The sequence below is a fragment of the Rhinolophus hipposideros genome (assembly GCF_964194185.1).
Source record: "Rhinolophus hipposideros genome assembly, chromosome: 18".
Classification (NCBI taxonomy): Eukaryota; Metazoa; Chordata; class Mammalia; order Chiroptera; family Rhinolophidae; genus Rhinolophus; species Rhinolophus hipposideros.
In genome coordinates this window covers 27,815,690-27,836,668 of record NC_138064.1, presented here as the reverse complement: position 1 = coordinate 27,836,668, position 20,979 = coordinate 27,815,690, and positions in this window count along the sequence as shown.

Below are 20,979 nucleotides of genomic sequence, written 5' to 3'. Positions count from 1 at the left end.
ACATATCAGTGAATTTCCATCATTTTTGTTATGGTTAATATAGAAGACTCAGAAAATTTAACCTAACCTTTTATTTCCACTTAATTAATAAATAATAATAATGAAACTATGTAGTTTTTCTCCCCCAATTTAACCTTTCATTATATATAAAGCATATTGAAATTCAATGTGCACTCAACCAAAAATTGGTTAAACATTATTGGAATTTGTACACATATTGTCAATAATTACAGTGAATTAATTTTGTACATTTAATGGTTCAATAAGTTCAGTTAGAGATGAAATTTGTTAAATACACACACACACACACACACACACACACACACACATATATATATATATACACAAACACACATACCTATGAATATTCATACACACATACTTAACACCGAACTGAACAAGGATAGCCAATAATCAAATCAGTCATATTTGGTTAATCTGCACAATCATGTTGAATATGTGTGGATATGTTATTGACATCAATTAGTAAGTGTTCTTAAATTTTTAATTTAATTGATTAAATGCATTTCTGTGTCAACCACTTGAAATTTTTTGTGTGATGACTTGCTATCTTTGGGATTATTATTTAACACATGTGGACTATTAAGAAGATGATTCTAGCTACTTACATTGCTTGTAGTTAAGTCTAGCTTCTTTAAAGGTTTGAGTGGTTTGTATATTAGTTAAGTCTTGTCAAAGACTTAAAGACAAAATACTTTAGAATTATTAAACTGGAAGCAAGAAAGTTGGTAGTAAAGTGGACAATTATAGAAGTACTATTCAGGAAAAGGACTGCAATAAAGTCACAGAATCTTCATTGATGTTTCTTACTATAAATGACAAATTGCTTTTGAATTATTATTTAAATGATGCTATTCTTAAATATAGTCACGTATACTGATTAAGCACCATCTGGAAGTTTTGGGGGAAAGTAACTACCAATCTTCTTTATATTTTTTAATTAGCATTTAGTCTGAGATACTTATGACTTAATTTGTATTAAATATTTATAGATCATAGCTATTGCTGAATATTTACGGCATTGGACATCGTAAATTGGATTTCAAAGGGAAAGGACAAAATTGCCTGTCCTTTCTTTGACATGAATGCCACATTTAAATTGCTTTATGGGGAGAGATATTAACTATTTGTCTTTTCTCAGTAACTAATCCCAAAGTCATATTTGGTCTTTCCATATTTTTCTGTTTCCTTGATTTGCTAAATCGTCTTGTATACAAGGACATTCTCTCGAAAAGCATTACTCGAGGGGTAATGTATTATAGCACATAAGTTACATACTCAGGAGCCAGCTTCCTGGGTTTGAATCCAGCTCTACACCAGTGATAGGTAGTTAGTGAATCTCTCTATGTTTCAATTTCCTTATTGCAAAATGGGAATCCTAAGTTTGCTGTTAGGAATGTATACACATACATACACAAACAAGCCTGTAACATTGCCTTATACATGGTGAGCATTACATACCATGTTTCCCTGAAAATAAGATTTAACTAGAAAATAAGCCTTAGCATGATTTTTCAGGAGGACATCCCTGAACATAAGCCCTAATGTGTTGTTTGGAGCAAAACTTAATATAAGATGCAGTCTTATTTTCGGGGAAACACGGTAGGTATTTGCTGTTAATAATTCTTCCTTCTTTTGTCATCCACTCATTGTTTTTCCTTTGACTCTGCCGTCTTGCAAGTTTATATAATCTTCTCTTCCAGAGTTTTACTCACAGCTGTTTGACTCCACATTTTATCCAGATTTCTATTAGAGGAATCATTTTTATTCTGTCTAACCATGAATTTTTATTTCCTAAAATGTAAAATTTCCCCTTCAGTCTAAAAGATAAGAACACTCTATGAAATCTAATATGTCTAAAGTAGCAAATGCTAGGTATTGTTAGCTATCATTTATTTATCATACTGTATTGATTTGTCTTTGTTCTATATAATCAATATATCAAGACTTTGGCAAATAAATAATGCACATTTCTGTGAATGCAAATGGTTCAGCAGTAATCATTTTCTTGTTTTTTGTCACAAAAATTTTAATTTTTACCTTACCAAGAAAAGAGCTGTATAATTAAAAATAGACTAGTTCTTCATGACTAGTTCTGACTGTGTTAGAATACACAACAAGATATTCACGAAAGCATCTGGAACACCATTGAGAACAAGTGCTCACAGTTGCCCTAGTCCACACATTTCTTGACACTTGGATATTGGTCCTCATCTTTTTGAGCAGAGTGTTTATATTAGAAGTAACTCAAAAACTACTTCATGAAATGTAAAGACATATGTTTTCCCTTTTACATTTACCAGAAAGTTTAGTTATTTATATATAAACATATAATAATTTATATCTTAGTTCTACAAATGTGTGACATTAAATGGATTTTTAAAAATTTCCAGCCCATAGTAACATTTGGTCTCATGGAAACACGCAGTGATGTGGTATGGATGTAGTGAGTATCAACCTGAGGAAATACAGGCTTGAGGTTGTCTGAGTATTATCTTTTAATGCTGTGTACTTGCTCCGGGTTACTTTACTAATGAGATTAAGCTAACATTCAAAGATATTTAGATTATCTTGGTGACCTTCTTTACAAGTCATTTGAATCTATCAAAACAATGCCTCCTTTCTCTCTTAAAAGTATTGTGAGTTTGCATGCTTTTTGTTTGGGTCTTGTGTTTCTGGATGGCAAATTTTCCTCCTAGGAGGGCATATTTATATTGTTACTCTTTTGTATTTTGTTCAGATAGTCCTGTGTCTACTTTCATTGCTCAGTAATTCAATTAATTCTAATTGTTTTTGTCTTTGTTATCACCTCCTCCAATGGGAAACTTCCTATTATAATACATTGGATGATTTAAATTTTTTCATTGACTCTATAGTAGGACCAATTTAAGGTATTTTATTGAAATGCAAATTTCATTCTTTTAAAATTTTATGTACTTGAATATATATGTTTAATTATAAGGTGTGGATGGGAGAAGGAAGGGATATCAGGACAATTATACTATCTGAAATCACTTTTAGCAGACAGAGCTTTCCACATGAGCAAATATACGTTTATTATATTAGTTAAAAATAAAAACAAAACTAGGGTTAAACTGGAAATTTGGAAGCTAAAACTTCTTATTGCAGTTATTAAAGACACAAATTAGAATTCCTTCTATTTTTTTTTGTTGTTGTTTTTTTCCTTTCAATCTTCCCTCTTTCTTAGTTTCTGCCTATCCACAACCAAGAATGCAGGACAAATATTTATACGGATTTTACAAGTTAGCCTCAGAGAGCTCAATTTCATTTCTAATGATTTGCAGACTATTTGAAAATTCAAACATTACTTGCACCTCCACTAATGATGCAATAATTTGAGGGAAGATGAGACACATTGTGCAGATCTGCCAGTGAACATAATTCATAGCCTGTTCTAAAGCTCTGTAGGACTCTCCCTTCAAAATATATAGGATAATAGCATATCTGTCATTTTAAAGGGAGAGTGAAAGATTGGCCAGGTAATTTTTGATGTACGAAATTAAAGGAATTGGCACATAGCGATGTACAGAAAGGAATGGAGGCATGAGTACTAATTGGTGATGTCATAGCAGTATAAATGGAGGGGAAACAAAGGTTGAAAAGTTAAAAAAGACAAACATAAAGATAAGAATATACATATACATATATCTGTATATCTATCTCTATCTCTATCTCCATATCTTACTGAGCTGAATAAGACTTCATCCACCTGCACTCACAGACAGAAAAAAATTTAGGGAACAGTAGTTTGCAGTGGAGAAAAGAATTATTTTATTAGGATTGACACCAATCCAGAGAACAGGCGAGCCTGTGCTCCAAAATGCCCAGCTTCCAGAGGGTTTCCAAGACAAGAGGATTTATAGAGCAAATATCATAAATCATCATGAGTAACTGGTTTGAGGTCCTGGGTGAAACTGATTGGTCAGGAGTGAGGTAAGGGAAGTAAATCATGACTTCAGATCTTCAGTTTAGCTTTGGTGTCCCTTAGTCTGTTTTCATGGGGATATGGCCAGGGGTCATTCTACTTTAGGGCTCAGGAGCTGAAACAGCATTTAGAGCATGGTTTTATGTTCAGCTTAACAAAACCTAGCCTCCGGGAATTAATGATTATTTAAAAAAAGAGCAGAGGCTTACCCAGTGTGCTGTGAAGAAACTGAATTGAGTGCTGGGGCTTGTACATGTTAAATCAAAATTATACATGAAATCAGGAACCTCAATTGCATGTATATGTGTGTGTGTGTGTGTGTGTGTGTGTGTGTGTGTGTGTGTGTACAGGGGATGCCAAAAAATTGTATAGAAGTGGACTTTTTGGTCAACGTTGCTCAAGCAGTAGGTTGCCGTAATCAGCAGTGTCTGGACGCTGATGGCAACCACTGTGAGCACCTCTCTTGTAATTGTAGAAGTCAAACGTGACTTGTATTCATCTTTTGTTATTGGTATATATTGACTATTACAATTAATACAGTTTTTTCCTTTCTTAAAATGTGTATACATTTTTTGGATATATAGATATATCCATATATATATCCAAAAAATGTTAATTGGTACAAAAATTATATATACATATATATATATATATATACACACACACATATATATCTATATATATGTATTCTTTTTGTACTAATAAGAGGTCAGCTTTGAAATCTTTTTTCTTAGTGGTAGTGCTTACCTCTGAGCATGGTAATGAGTTCCCAATCCATTAGTAGGTCTACATTCACACAAATAGATAACTATTTTGTTAATGTAGGAAAGTGGAAAACTTGCCATAGAGTGTATTTTGTAAATTCCCATGTATCTCTTTTTATTTTTATTTTATGCCTATTTTAGTAAATTATTGTTGGATAAAAAGCGCATTTTCTTTAAAAATACATTAAAACCATTTCAGATAGTAATTATGTTTTTCCCTAATTGGAAATAAAAGAGCAGATGCACACTTCAACTATTTCAAAAAAATTACAGGTACTCAAACCAAAAATAGTCCCCTTAATATGTATGTGCTATATATTTATTGTCATTTTTCCCTAAAATGTTGAGACTGACAACTACTATTAATAGGTAGGTTGATTGTAGGTATCTTTTCTCATTCAGTTGAAATACCTCCTGCTGTTTTTGAAAGAGTGAGGCAATTCTCCATATTGGGAACCCAAAAACATGAAATGTACCATATTCTTTATAATTCGCACTTGAGCTTTGGGTACATTTTCTTTTACCTGTTCATGTTATGTTTGAGTTGTCTGTGTGGCTTCTCTTTCTTGAATGTAAAACCATTTGTCTTCATGGCAAAATGAAATGAAGAAACAAAGAATTTTATGCAAGTAATTCTAGTCTCACCCCTCCAAATAAATCATTTTCTTAATTATGAAGGGGAGGACATGACTATATTAATTTATATAGGGTAAGTCAGTTTTCAAATAGCAAGCATGTTAGCCTTAAAATAAATATTTCTGCCCACATTTTAATTTTTTTCTCGGGGGCTCAGTTTAAAAATAAATATGACTAAAGATGCTTTCTTATTATAAAGGGCAAGTAGCAATTAATAGTGAAGACTTGACTATTAACTTCATGAAGGAGGAGACTTGTTTTCATTTAGCACTGAATTCTCAGGGCCCAAACTTGTGTCTGGCTCAGAGGGGCTGACAATTATTAATAAGTCGATAAGTTGTAATCACTTAAAATTATTTTGTGTCAGGTCTGGATCATATCATCATTAGTTTATGGGAGGAAAATAAGAGATGTTTCCATTTACAGATATATATATTTGATGAGACAAAAATTAGTCATTCCATTCAGCTGTTAAAATCAAATCTACATTATCACACAACTGATTCATTTGTGATTTAATACCCAACTAGTTAATTAGGAGTATTCTAGGTACAGTTTAAAATATTGATTTTTATCTGTCTATCTTTCATTAAAGTGATATGTTTAAAGTCACCTTATTAAGATATGTTTTAAAATTACCTTTATTCATTATGTGTTGCAAGTCAACTTAGGCAAAGAGGCTTAAAGTGGATCTTGTTTCTTAAACCCATAGAAACTTTTTAAAACTTAAGTATAACATTTGGAGCATTCCCATACTCCTTTATTTTTTATATTAACAATATAAAAGTAACCAATGTAGATTTCTTACTAAAAATTTGAGTGGGAAAATCCTGTTTTTCCGTTATTTTTACCTTTGTTTCCAAAAATTGTCATTTTCTTCTTTCTGTTTTCCTACAAAATGTGCATGACATTACTGAGTATAAGACAGTTATTGGTGAGCATACTGAATAAAAACATCTCTCTTTTATGTTTCTTTAGTTACATTAAGATTTATACACTTTAATAAAGCACAACATCCATTACCAACTTGGTTTATTTTTTACCCTCAAATGTTAAATTCATTTAACATTGGAATTAATTAATCATTGTGACAAGAGGAAAATTCTGAGATGTCCTAAATTAATTTACAGCTGGCCAGACAGTGAAAGAGACAAGAGTAATTAACCACTTAATAACCATGTGCCAACCAGCTATAGACTGCTCACATTTCTGAATGTGTATTGGAGCTTTGAATCCACGTCAAGGGGGCTATCTAAAAAAAAGTAGCTGACCACCAGATACCACCACATCCTACTTATGCATGAACTTTCGGACTTGTTGCTCACAACCAATCAAAAATAGTAAATATTTCTTACTTACAGACAGTGCACCTATCCTAAAACTGCCCCCACTTTATCTTTTCTAGCCCCCCTCCTTTATTGTAGCCAATGCAAATTCTTTCGAAACAACTTATTTTTACTTGTTTCTCCCCCAAAACATAATGTATAAAAGAGCCCATTAACTCTAGGATGTGTTGCCTTGCCCACCTAGTGCTACTATTGGTGGTTCATGCCTGAGAACCTGGTCCTTTTCTTGCTAGCATTTGGCTCAATACAATCTTTCATTCAGATAAGTTATCATCTATGAAAGTTTTGTTTCTTGAACAATTGAAATTAACATCGAAAAGCCTTTTGCATTTTTAATTGCCTATTTCTTTTTGTTTTATTTGTATTAGTTTTAGGTATACAAAACAATATAATATTTTGGCATTTCACCCCTCACAAAGTGATAACCCCCTCCCTCAATCTATTTCTCCTCTGTTATCATATATATCTATTACAATTTCATTAACTCTATTCCCTATGCTGTACTTCATATCCCATATATATATAATTATAGTTGACATACAATACTATTCAGCTTCAGTTTCAGCTGTACAGCGCAGTGGTCAGGCATCCACACCATCCATGAAGTGGTCTTCCTAATAAGACATGTGCCCATCTGACACTCTACAAAACCTTTACAACATTATTGATTATATTCCCCAAACTGTCTTTCATGTCCCCGTGGTAATATTTAGTTACCAATTTGTGCTTTTTAGTCCCCTCCCCTTCTTCCTAATCCCCAATTTCCTCCCATCTATCAACCATCACTTGCATGCTATTTCTTGCAAGATGTTGATGTAAGGAACACTCAAACCTGTAAAAAATGTTTATGAGTTTATTTGAGCCAAATTGACAATTGCAGGGGAGCAAATTCTCAACAGATTGAGAAAATGCTCTGGAGGATGACAGTTTTATAGTTTACTTTATACATTATAATCAAAGGAGGAGATATAAGCAGTGTTACATGAAATCCATTGGTGATAGATTAAGGGGGCAGGGAAAAAGCAAAATGGGGAAATCTCTAGCATTACATAAAAAGTAAAATGGAGACTCATACTTTTTTTAGACTGATGTGTACAGGATAGTTAATAATTAACATTTACCACACATAGAGATAATATTCGGAAACAAGATAACAATGAGAGGATCTGAGGTCTGGTGCTCTGGTGTAGTGGGTGTGCCCTGAGGGGTCTGGAAAAGGAGATTACTCTAAAATTCCAAAGGTATGTTATTTTAGATGGAAAATAACAACAGACACACTCACTTAAGGTAGAAGTTAACCTTTGTCAAGAAAGCTACAGGCCTAGAACATGACTATTCGCCATGACTCTTTTTTGTTAGGAAATTTTGTGTTTAGTACTTTTGGCCTCTGAGTTTGTAAGGCCTGCCATGCAGGCCTCCCCTGAACTTGTTAGCTTTAGTATGTGACCCCATTTTTGTCCACAAAGGTAAACAATTTTTCAGTCTGATAAATTATATTAAATTAAAAATCTAAATTTATATTGAAAGAAAAGGGGTTGTGTTTCTTTAAGATAAATTTTTATGATTACCACTTATATTTGTGTGTTTCAGAATGTTGTCCAAACTCTTTGTGTTTTTGTTTTTTTCTTAATGCAAATATGCTATTTTCTTTCATGAACCATGTACAAATTTCTGCTAATCTGTCTGGTTTAGAAGCCACAGCTTGAATTTTAATGAGGCAATGTTATTTACTGTACTTGTTCCTGAAAATTTTCCAACCTTTGCCTTGTCTTGCAAATTCTGTCCATGAATGGGTCAAATTACCATTGCCTTTCTGACAAACTTGGAAAGAAGTGTTGGCATTCGGTTAGTGAGGCTGTGGGGACAGAGCCTCAGAAAGCAGTTTCCAGGCTCTCGGCCTCACATAGAAAAGTGCTGGCTCAAGTAGTAAATGGCCATCAACTGTGATTGGCTGGCCATCAGCTGTGGCTAGTTGGCCGTCAGCTGTAACCAGTGAGCCATTGGGCACTAACATAATTGCCATGGCTATGCTAACAGAAAAAATGGGGGCTAGCAAGAAGATGGTGGCTGGCAAGCGCGAACTGCTGTTAAGAGGGCGGGTTGCAGATTATGTAGATCCTGTTTCCTGTGTCTCCAGCCCAGTTGCCAGCGAGAATATAGTGGTATGACTCCCCTATCTATGGCTCTGTAGGTGTTCCTGTTTGGCCTTACCGTGTTTTGTGTTCCTATGTGGGGAGCGGGCAGAGACCCGGCAGGCCACCCCGCCTGTCACCCTGCATGACAAAAGTTCAGAGTTGTGAGAGCTTAATGTTATAAATCCAGAGTGATGGCTCTAGATTTTCAATGAGGAGCCATTTTATTCAGTCCTCCAGGCTACCTTTTGGAGATAGCAAAATGAGCCTCTTCTGGAGTTCTAAGTCTTTCAGGCTCCTAAAACATTGTTACATTTAAAGAAGCAGAAATACATTAAGTAAAATACCTGTGAGCTTTAAAGAGTTAATTCAAACCTAAAGTGAGAGAATAACAATTACATTCAACAATAACAATGTTTCTGTGAAATATGTTTACTTGCTAAACATTAGCTGAACCTCTTACAGGTCAGTTGTGATGACATTTTGGTCATATTGGGAGAGAATCATAATCTGGATATTTAAAATTAATATTTATTCTGGAAATGCAGGAGTTGAAAGAATATAGAGGGTGCCAAAAAAGTATACACATTTTAAGAAAGGAAAAAACTGTATTAAAATTGTAATACTCAATATACACCAATAACAAAATGAATACAAGTCACATTTGATTTCTGCAATTACAAGAACTGGTTGCCATCAAAGTGGTTACCATCATACTTCTGATTATGGTGATCTGCTACTTGAGCAATGTTGACCAAAGTGTCCACTCGTATTCCCGCACATGCTGTTTAAATTTCTTCACACAGTACCAGTCGTCTCAAACTTACCACAAATGCATGCAATTGTTAGGCATGTTGGAAGTTCTGTTGTATACTCTTACCTCCGTTGTCATTCTACTTCCACAACTTTTTGAATTTCAAATACCACTTCAGAATGGTCTTGCACTCCTCCCATAACAATCATGCGTCTGCCATTTTCTTTGACTGTCCTGCCTGTTGCATGGTGATGCTAGCATTCATTTAATTAATGCCATCTTTTGAGCGAATGTTGTACTACACATTGCTACTGTAATTCAATTCAACTTCGAAAAGCAATGCATAGATAACATCTCTTAAAATGTATATACATTTTTTTGGCACCCCTGTCATTTTCTATCTAGGATAATGACATTGCTTCCATTCAGTTAAATACTTGTTTTATTTGGAAGCAGAAAGGTTAGCACTTGACTGGAGATTATCAAAAGATGCATGTTTCAGATGGGTACCCACCGGATCATTCTCTATTGCCCCTAGGGATTTCCCTTCTGGAAGTGAATAATCACACAAAGTTGAAGTCATTAAGTGAAAGGCATAAACTTGCAGAATGATATAGATTTTCAGAGGTCTTAATTAAAATTCACAGAGCTTTAGAAAATTGAGAGATGCCCTCTCCTGACTTCATGTAATGTGTTATTTGATTGTCTGATTTAAATATATGTTTAATTAGTTAGTATTAGTATGCAATAGCCTAGAGAGAATTGGAGTAAATGCCCTCTGGTTGTGAGGTGATTTGGCAGTTTTCAGAGGGAGAGAAATGAAGGGTTATTGACTAAAGGGCTCTGGTCTCTTCTAAAGTTTCTAGTTCCCCATGATACCATCCAGGATGTGACCAGTCTCTAGAACCACCAGAATCAGAGACAGCAGGAGCCACATGTTCCCTTCCTAGGAGTTAGCAGCTCTCCAATGTACTATAGATATTTTGTCTAGTTTTCTATAAGTAATACATCTAGTCTTGAGAGTTTCCTAAATCAAGGATGAACAGAAAATTAACACTGCGGAGCTAAGTGTAAAAGCTAGTGAGTAAATTAGTAGAGGAATCAGAGGTTTCTTTCTCTAGGTCTTTAAATCTCTGACAGCTGTTCTTTGCTTAGAAAGATGATGCTTCTGCTGGCATCACACCAGAAGTGTCTAGGTTGACTTCCAAAGCATGATGAAAACCTTGTCTTTTTGTTCTACTTAGGAAAGTGTACTCTACTAGTTCCTCAAGTTATTTGGGATAAATATTTCCTATAACTACTTAGAAAAGGGATATAAACCAACATTGATAAACTAGCTAATGAGCTCCTTGGCTTCAAACAGTTAAAACACGTTTCATTAATATAGGGTTTAGAGTCTAGAAACATTTTTTATCGAGTCTTACACTATTCTTTTAAATTGAGGCTGTTCTTTGAAGCATGTACTGTATAAAGGTGGCATTTTGGATCAATAATATTCCATCTCACAGAAAACGGCTCGTATGTTGATCTGTTCCTATGGGGAAAGATTACTTTGGGGTTTAAATTTGCTGCTTGATTTTACACTTGTTTTTCCCCCAAAAGAACTTCCTGTAACTCGGGACCTCCCTGCTAGTGCTTTTAAAACCTGACAATTAAAGTTCTGGCTCATAAGCTCAGCAGGGTTTTACAAGTTATAGGTCAACAAATACACACAGAGATGTGCATAATGAGAACCTCCCCTCATATACAATAATAGTACAATCGCTTTCTGTTTCCTCTGCCAACGTTGCAGAAAGCAAGATTCTATTCTCTAAATGCATTGAGCCACATTGTGTTTGGAGGTGGGTAGAATAATTAGGAGTCAAACAAAAGCACAGCAGCCTGACAAAGTTTTGCGGAATTTAAGCCACAATCAGTCAGTCTAATCTCAGCTTCCATGTTAGGAATATAAAGGAATATATAGGAATATAAATCTATATCTATATCTATATCTATATCTATCTATCTATCTATCTATCTATCTATCTATCTATCTATCTATCTATCTATCTATATATATATATATATATATGTAATGATTTTTTCCCACTAGAAATACAGTTTAAACACATAGGATAGGGCAAAAGCTTTATTTTAAATCTCTAGTCATCAATAAGTCAACAAACAAGTGCTGGCGCCGATGTGGAGAAAAGGGAATGCTAGTGCACTGTTGGTGGGATTGCAGATTAGTGCAGTCACTATGGAAAACTGTATGGAGGTATCTCAGGAATCTGAAAATGGAACTACCCTATGATCCAGTGATTCCACTCCTAGGCATCTACCCGGAGAAATCCAAAACTCCAATTCAAAAATCTGTATGGACTCCTATGTTTATTGCAGCACTTTACACAATAGCCAAGATATGAAAACAACCGAAATGCCCATCGGTAGATGACTGGATTAAGAAGCTGTGGTACATTTATACAATGGAGTATTACGCAGCCATAAAGAAGAAAGAAATCTTATCATTTGCAACAACATGGATGGATCTAGAGAACATTATGTTAAGTGAAATAAGTCAGAAAAGAAAGACAAGTACCATATGATCTCACTTATATGCGGAATCTAAGGAAAAGAATAAGTGAATGAACTAATCAGAAAGTTTTGGGGACAAAAAGGAAAAAACCGAGAGTTGTTAGATGGGCAGGACGGGGTGGGTGGGGATAAGGGGAAAAGTGAAGGGATTACGAAGCAGCTGGTAACCACAAGATGGCCTCAGGGTTTTTGAAAATAATAAATAAATAAATAAATAAGTAAATAAGTAAGTAAATAAATAAATAAATAAATCTCTTGTCATAATCACTGGAGAGGAACTGTCAAAAACTTTTCTTTGTCTTATTAGTAGCTATCAGATGGCCTTCAGATTTCAGTTTCATGACAGCATTTTCATGAGAAGGGTCACTTGTAAAGATACAAGTCATTTCATTTAGGAAGAAAATTGAAATGGGGCCCCAATTTTTCAGTGAAATGTACTTTCTCATTATAGGAAAAGGACTATCAAGAAAGGTCTTTATTGATCACTTATGAAAACTTGTAATTTTTCACCAATGAAAAATTAATTCAATTTTGAATTAATTTCTCATGTGACTATAAACTTTTACATTGGAGACACATGAGACTTGTTTAAAAATTTGCTTTTTGTTATTGCTCAAGGTTTAGGCAGACAGACAAATCACTGGTCCTTTTCCATTAAAGCTTATACATTATTGGGGAAAAGAAAAGAGCCTTGGCTGAAGGAAGATTAGGCTTAAAAGAGTAGTGACCACGTGTGAACTATTTATCAGATATTTAATTCATAAGGATACACAGATAACCTGTATAATCTAAAATTGTTGCTTTTTTATTTTTAACAGAAGATGTTCAGCTAGACCATAATCCCAAAAATCCAAACTCAAAATTTTACTATTTTGAATCTAAATGAAATTAACCTGATTTTTCTCTGGTTTCAACATGGAGCACATCAAACAAAATAAATATTTAATACTTATTCTTGTTGTTGATTGAATGGAGTGCAGTTTTATTTATCTTGGGGATATAGACCTCCTACTAAATTCTGATTAAAGAGATATTTATAGTTAATTTAAAATATTGTAGAAAGAAGTAATTAAAAATCTTTGTTCATGTGTTAAGCAAGTTAAGAAACTCTCTTGGTGTCAGGGTTTTTTTTTTTTTTTTGGTATCTAAAATAACCTCTTCTGCTGCAATTATTCTCTGGAAAATGTGAAATTTCTTTATGGTTTTCACTTTTTCAACCAATAATCTCTATCATCTTAAAAGTGAAAAAAAAGCTCTCTATCATCTTAAAAGTGAAAAAAAAGAATCATTAAGAAAGTGTTGATGCTAGAAGAACTGTGTATGGATTATTACATGCCTTTAATAATTTGACAACAGTTGAAACCTTTTGGGTTATAATTCCATTTTTTAAATTAAACCAAAATGATCACTAGTAGCCACAAATGGATTACTGATGTAATTTTTTGTCAATGGGAAGCAAATTTGTAAGAGTTCTATTAATTTTACTATCATAAAAATTAGCTAAAAAATTGCAGCATTATTATTTATACATGCAGAGTACCTTAATGGTTCATGTTTCTGTTCCATAAAAGATCATATCCCAAATAGACTCAGCAAAGCATGTCCCAAATAGATATGCTTTGCTTACAAAACTCCATGCAGATCCAATGTTCCCTAATAAAATGCCTTTGTTTGTGGAAAAACTAGCTTATAAGAGGTATATGACTAACCCAGAACTAGATGGTTTTCAAAGACATTGGATCAAGGATGGTTGAGTACATAGATGATATTTAATTTTGAAACTTTAGAATCCATAAAATAATTCCTGAAGAATCATAGGTAGGGCTACTTCATTAACTTGTTGTGAGAAGAAAGATAATTCTTTTTTAGACACCCCACAACATCGATGTAAAATGTCATTACCATTAATTGGAATAAATTCTTACCTTCCCAATTGTAAGTCAGTGCTCTTCAAGATTTCTTTCTGATAACGTGGCAAGAGTAGCCTCACTTTCATCTATTAATGTCATCTCTTGTGTGCCTGCAAAATTTGCCAGAACTGATTAGAGCAGATATTAAATGATAATTGGACATTTAGTGCTCGTCAAACAGAAAGTGACAGATGGGGCACTAATTAAATTATAGTTCTGACATTATTCACAATGGTTTATGACTCTTCAGTGATGACCTTCATGCATCTCTTCTCCATATTTCCCCCCCCCTTTGGTGGGGAAAGAAGGATAGGATTTGATTGGTAGAAAGAAAAACTATATCTTAAAAACACTGAGCAAAACCAAGAAATGTTCAAAATGCCAAATTTTTAAAGCTATCAAGATAAAATGATTTTATATAAATGAATATCGTAAATGAATAATCGTAAAACAAAAGGAAAACTTACTCTGAAGCCAAAGAATTACTGGGAAGAAAATATCTAGATAATCCTAAAAATTATACAAAGACAGATTATAATGATTATTTCTGGAAAAGGTAAAAATCTTTTGTTCTGATTTGAATAAAGAAAAATATAATTCTGATATCAGAAATGAGGATGCAATGACTTTTTTTTCTTTTATTACTGCCTTTTTTGTTTGTTAACTCAAGCTTGCATTACTAGTTATCTCCACCAACTAAATGAAGAACGTTGCTGAAAAGAAAGTGGTGGGGAGAGGAATTAAAAGAAATTCTAAGCTACAGTTGCTGAACCAGAACTGCATTTTCCTTTTCAATTAAAAGAGAAAACACAGTGTTAATTACTTTCTAACTTTAGTTTCTTTAATTTTATTGCAGTGTTTAGTAGTCTTAAAAACACAAAACAAAATTAAGAGTAAAAATCTCAAAGACTTTTATGCTTAGCTTCAGTTTCCAGCAGTGAACAATCCTCTGTCTACTGATTGATCACAGTTTAAATTTTAAAATAAATCATTTTATGTCATGTCTCTTTCGCAAGCTTTCCTAGACATTTTTTCCCCATACTTATATGCATAGCATTCATTAGTTACCATTAATGATGAAACTTAAGTCTGCTAACTAATTAGTCACCCTACTTCCCCCACCCCACTTGCTGAGCAAAATAAAAGAAAATATTATTTGTTTTTACTGATGTGATCTCTTCAATGTGTAAAGGTATGGAAAATTTAGTGAATGAGTCTAAAATGTGTTTAGATTATTTTTCCTAAACATGTTCTGTAGTTTAGATGTGATAACCAACTAGCAAATTCAATATACAGGATTAAATGGAATTAGACATAGAGATGGGGTTCCCATCAACCTGATTATCTCTGGGACTTTGGAGAATTTTCTTTACCCTATAAAGCCTTATTTTCTTTATTGGTAAAATGACATGGCTTTAGTAATATTTTTCAGTCCTTTCATACTTTCAAAAGTCTTATATTTGTCATGTATGACTTTTACGTTCAAGTTAATAGTGTCAGTTATGTCAATAGCAGTTTATTTTAAAGACGTTTTAAGAAAGTATATTACCAATAACATAATGTGTGTTTTTTTGTTTTACTCAAAGAAATGCAAATGTATTTACCAAAATAACTGAAAAGTAATGTTTAGAAAAATTTCTGGTTAACAGCAGGATACTCAGCTATTCAAAAGCTTTGCAATATTTCTTGTTTTCATGTTTGTTGTTGGATGTGCAGGCTGCAGCTGTGGGTGTTGAAGATGTTTGTGTATGTTTATATAGCCCTTTTTATTAAGCATTGTTTTGCTGCTAAGATATTTCTCTGTATCTTTCCGAATGTAAGCAAGATAGCATCCTTTGCTTTCCTGTTCTGATAACTCCACTGCAGTAGAATATGAGACTTTTTTGCCATGATATATTCTAGACAAATTTAGATATTATGGTTTCCTTTATCCTTTTCTAAGTGCATACAAATGCAGAATACAAGTACATAATTTTGTTTGTTTGTTTAACATTTTTATCAGGGAGAAACAACTATTTCTATGATATGTGATTTGTAGACTTTTCATAATTTCTCCTTTGCATACCAGAACATTTATTCTTCTCCCATCTTCTGTCACCTTTTTGTTTTCCATAATATGTGATGGTTTTATGGTTCCACCTGAAAGTTACCCCGCAGTACCTTGGAATGTCAGTAACTGGAGATTGGGTTCAATTAAAATGCTGGGGGCTTTCTCTCTTCCTTGAACCACTTATCGTAGGATATCTTTCTATACACATTCCATTTGTAGTTTAAATATCATTCCCCTTTACAGAAAGCATGCAAAGAAAATCATAGCCACATAATTTCCAGTTTTCCATTTATTTTAAATGTTAGCAATATATCTGCTTCAAATAGTAACAGTGTTTCTTTCTCTTGCTTTTTATTCAAAGCATGATTGAGAGGGCCTGTTGTTGTTTTCATCATATTTTATAAGACTCACTTATTTTGCCTTTTAGCTTACTAAATGTAGATCTGTGTGTTTTAGACAGATCCAGAACTAGGCTGATAATCTGAAGTAATTGGAATCTAGACATAGCAAATCTTTGTTTTTACCTACAACCACATTTGTGTAAAGAACTGAGCTGCAAAGGCCTAGGAATACAGCTAAGATCAGCTTGTTATTTTAAATTTAGCTAATTATAGAATATGAAACTTTAACATTATGTATTTAGCTCATTGGCAATAGAAACTTCAATGAATAATTTAAATATCAATAGTTTGCGTTATGAAATTTTCATTTATGAATGCATTTTTCAATCTCCAAGAGAAGTGAGGAACAGAGAGTTAACACACTGGAAATGGATTCAGGAGTATTAGCACCATCCACCAGGGAATTAAATGTTCTCGTGAATACACGTTTAGCTTAGAAGAGATTGCAGATATTATTTACTCCAACATATGCAATTTGAGGAGACTGAGAACCAAAGCATCATGAACTTTTCAGTTGTCACAATAACTTAATAGTAGAACTTGTTCAGGAGCCTAACTCTTTTGACTATCAACATGACACTCTTTTGATTTTCTTAAGTGACAGCAATAAATTGTTTACGTAAGATAAAGGGTGGGCCCTTTTATTTTTCTTTCTTCTTCTTCTTCTTCTTCTTCTTCTTCTTCTTCTTCTTCTTCTTCTTCTTCTTCTTCTTCTTCTTCTTCTTCTTCTTCTTCTTCTTCTTCTTCTTCTTCTCCTTCTTCTCCTTCTTCTCCTTCTCCTCCTTCTCCTCCTTCTCCTTCTCCTTCTCCTCCTCCTCCTCCTCCTCCTCCTCCTCCTCCTCTTCCTCCTCCTTCTCCTTCTCCTCCTCCTCCTCCTCCTCCTCCTCCTCCTCCTCCTCCTCCTCCTCCTCCTCCTCTTCCTCCTCCTTCTCCTCCTCCTCCTCCTCCTTCTTCTTTTTATAATAAACAGCCAAAGAATAAGTATTTTTGTCTTTCCAGGCCATATGGCCTTGTTCCATCTACTTGACTCTGCAGCCATAGGTAATATGTAAACAAATGAGCAGGACTATGTTTCCAATGAAAGTATTATACAAACAGATGACTGTCTGGATTTGGTCAGTGAGAAGTAATTGGCCAACTCCTGACCTGGACAATTTCAAAGCAATAATATTTTTAAAAATCCTAAACTGTATATTTAAAGATGGTTAAAATATAAAGTGTATGTTATGCATATTATTTCCACAAAAGAAAACAAACATTTTAAGCAGATTATCTTATATATCACTTATCCTTATCGTAACATAGAATTGAGCAATTAAGTACTTACTCTTAAAATGATAGTGAGCAATGGCCAGCAGATAGTTTGCATTAATAAAATGTCAAATGATTGGAATATGATAATGAAAAGTCAGGAGAAACCAAACGATTGCAGTAGAGATTTGGGGAATATCAACTGTAAGTCTGAACTGTATGCCTTAACAACCTTGTAATTACTCACATATCTGTTTTAGCAAGATAGAGCGTAATAGGAAAACACATCCACCAAAGAGCTTTGTGTTAATACATGGTAAGTTTACACAGTTCAAAATAAATTACCTATAATATTTAGCATAGATGTATTTTGGGCAGAAAAAAGGTAAGATCCTTAAATAAACCAGACAATTTTCCTCGTTTTTCTCATTCCTTATGAAAATCCTTCAAAAGATGTATTTTTTAAATGTGAACCTACCAAGATGGTTTCTTAAGAAATTGATTATACCCACTTTTCTTTTGCTCTTTGTCTCCCAACATTCTTTAAATTTTGGTGAGTGTTAGTCAGATATGAATTTCCTTTTCAACATTTCCTGTTTTGCTGTATAAAATCTTAATTGTCCATAAATCAAATAATATGATAGTGATCCCACAATGATAAGCAGAGTCTACTGAGAGCTACCCTGATTTTGATCTTAGATGATTTATGTAGAAAAACGTACGTGGAGAAAAAAAGGTTAAATTTTGGTAAATTTTGTCTTTTTGTAATATATATCTGTTCACATTTTTATTGAGCACAATTGAGATGTGATAAACTACACATATTTAAAATGTATGACTAGTTTTGACATATGTACACATCCATGAAACCATCACCACAATTAAGATAATGACCATATCCATCATCTCTAAAATTATCCTTGTGTAACTTTGAAATCCCTCCCTCCTACCCCTTTCTGCTCTCATCTCATTCCATCCACAGGGAACCACTGATCTAGTTTATTTCACTACAAATTAGTTTGCATTTTCTAGAATTTTTTTTTATGAATGGACTCACAGTGTATGTGATGTTTTTGACTGGCTTTTTAAACAAAGCATAACTGTAATTAATCCTTACTATTAGGTGTAACAATAGTTCATTTATTTTTATTGCTGAATTATATTTCATGTTATAGTTATTCCAGAAGTCATTTATCCATTCAACTATTTATAATCATTTGAGTTTTTTCCTATATTATGGCTATTATAAATAAAGCTGCTATTGGCATGTATGTACATGTGCTTCATTTCTCATGGATAAATGCCTAGGAGTGAACTGACTAGGTCATATATTATGACCTATATTCGGCAAATTTTGCTTTCTCCTAATACTTTTGTATCAAGTTACTCAGTAAATAAAGGAAATCCCAAGGAATTCCAACTCACCAGTTTTAAAATACATTAGCTTTGGGGGCCGCCATCTCATCCACTCAGCCCACCTCTGATTTCTGCCAAGCACATAACCATGACCCACATCAACTATGTTCTACAGCTTCTACTACTTTTCTGTCTTAGGGCTTCTTCCAAAGTTCTAGAACTGTGTCATCAGGCACAGCCAGAAGGAGGGCATTTATACTTTGCCTGCCTGCCCTACAGATTTCAGATTTGTCAGCTCCTGCAATCATGTCTGACAATTTCCTTAAAATAAAACAATCCTCTCTCTCTCTTTCTCTCTTTCTCCCCTATTGATTTCTATTTTTCTGATGATATTGACTAATATCCCATACATGTACATGTACAGAGAAAACACACACAACATAAATGTACATCAATATACACCAAAGGGGTTGGGGTAGAAAAACAGATGGATTTCTTGCAGAGAATTATTCTCCATTGAAAAACTCATCAGCTTTCAGTAAATCAGGTGTGATTGCATGCTCCACATCATGTAAAAAAAAATGCTTTGTGCAAGTTATTATTATTTCCCTTTTTGTGTTCCCTTTATTTGAGTAACCCCAATGTATACAATGAGAAACTATAAACATATGCTCAGGCAACTGTAGAATTTTATTTTTCATTATGAAGTTTCTATTCTAAATAAAACAGCTGTAAAAAAATGAAAAAAGAGTCTCCATAGAGCACTTGTGAGCTTTAAGTACCAAACGTCAGTTCCACAAAGTGGAAGCCCAATGATACAACTGCATTCAATTGATTTCTAAAATAGGTGCCAGTTACAACACTGTGGATAAGAAAAAGAAAGAAAAAGGTATGTGGTTTAATTTAAAAATATGAGCCTCGAGAATGTGGAAACCTCTATTATTTTCAGCAATAAGAGGCAAAAACAAAAATACTAGAAGCTCAAGACACAGAGCTTGTCACTCTATTTGAATTTTGACTATAACTATTTATAGTTTATTTACTCTGTATACACTCAATTGAGTCAAGCAAGAAGACAGGTTTTGTTTATAATACATACAATTCATAAAGGAAACTGTGAATGTTAAACTAATCATTTCTATTATCTTAGCAACTTTCACTATTTACTGTGGCTAAATTAATTGGACAGGGACTGGGTTTAGTGGTTTTAATGAGCAAGAAAATAAGATTGTGTATTTTAGCCATTGCATACCCAGTTGCAGATTGTCCTACTTTGGCAAATTCCAAATCAGAGCTCTAGGGGAGAATAAAATAAAAAACAAGGCAAAAACATGAAAAGAGTTTGTTCATGCAACTACTGTGTAAAGTATTTAAAATAATGAGTTTGTATTATAAAAATAAACTGCATTTTATTAATAAAGCATTTTTTTGATTTATTTAGGAACACACTTATATCAATTAATCAACATTTCTAATAGAAAACACTTATTAAAGTTTTCTAGAGGTCAAGAACTATTGCAAGTGCTTTATGAATCAAATGACTTAATACTCATAAGAATTATGTGAGATCAGCACGTTTTTTTTGCCCTCATTTTAGTGATAATGACCCTGAAGCAGAAATTGCTTAAGCATCTTCCACAAGGTTTTATAGCCAGCAAGTGGCAGAATCAGGCCTGGAACCCATGCCCTCTAACTACTGAGTCCTTGAGCTATTAGCATTATACTATATACAGTATTTCACTAACTTAATTCCATACGTAAATACAACGATCAATACAGCATTTTTTTTTCCATTTTAAATAAAGGTGAGAATAGCTAGGGTTTCACTGAAGTTACTG